Below are 1,249 nucleotides of genomic sequence, written 5' to 3' on the forward strand. Positions count from 1 at the left end.
ATAATACAATAATTAATAAAGTTATTTTACATTTTGTACAAACACAAATATATACACAGCTATCAAAATTGTATAAGGAATATGGGGATTATATGTAACCATTTTAGCTTATCATTTTTAATTTTAAAACTATCAATATTATTGTACAGTAAAAGCAGATCTTTTCTGATTTCACATGAAGTTTTCGTCCATGACTTTTCTGCTATGTTTGGGAATTTGAGAGTGATCCCAGCTGTGTCAACATTGCAATTTCTGATGTTATTGTGTTTACATAAATTTTCATTTTTAATTGATATTTTAGTTTTTTGTTGGAGTTCTTATTTTCTAAACTAATTTTTTTCTCTTTAATATGTTCTCCTGAAGTGAGAGATGATGTATGCTGTGAGTTGGTTTTATTCTCATTGGCTAATTAAAAATATGCCTTCAACCAATGTCTTTACAGATTAAGGCCAGGCTGAAGGAAATAATAGAGTGAGTAGACAGATTCCAGGAGAAACCAAGTAGCTACTGCAAGAGGCAAATGCCTCAACTGACACTGGCCAAAATTTTTCCAGTAAGTTATGAAAGTAATGAACAAATTCATGAATATTGGTTAGTTTAGGATAAAAGAGCTAGTTACAACACATGTAAAGTAAGCAATTGGCTAAACAGTACTCAAAGAATATAGTTTCTTAGTTATTATTTAAGTCAATGCAGTCATGGTGTGGATGGAATGGGAAGAGGGAAGGGAGTGGGAATTTGGATTGGTATATATTTTTTTAAAAAATCTAATAAATTTTTAAAAAAGAAAAAGTTACCTTTGAAATTTTGTAGAATCTTGCTAACCCCATTCTTCAGAATTTCAAATGTAACTACTGGCTTTGCCCTGTAGTCAGACTGATGATTATCTGAAATATCACCATAAAATCCTCATGCAAAAACAAATGGAAACAGAGGCAGAGACCCACATCGGAGCTCTGGACTGAGCTCCCAAGGTCCAGTTGAAGAGTGGAAGGAGTGAGAGTATTAGGAAGGAAGTCAAGACATGAGGGATTCACCCACTGAGAGAGTTTGCCTGAGCTAATAGGAGCTCACCAACTACAACTGGACTGGGAATGAATGAGCATGGGATCAAACTAGTTCCTCTGAATGTAGTTGACAGTTGGGGCAGACTAAGGGGCCACTGACAATGGCACTGGGGTTTGTCCCTCCTGCATGTACTGGCTTTTAGGGATCCTATTCTCTTTGGATGTATACCTTGCTCAACCTA

This window comes from Arvicola amphibius, chromosome 12 (assembly GCF_903992535.2).
Source record: "Arvicola amphibius chromosome 12, mArvAmp1.2, whole genome shotgun sequence".
NCBI lineage: Eukaryota > Metazoa > Chordata > Mammalia > Rodentia > Cricetidae > Arvicola > Arvicola amphibius.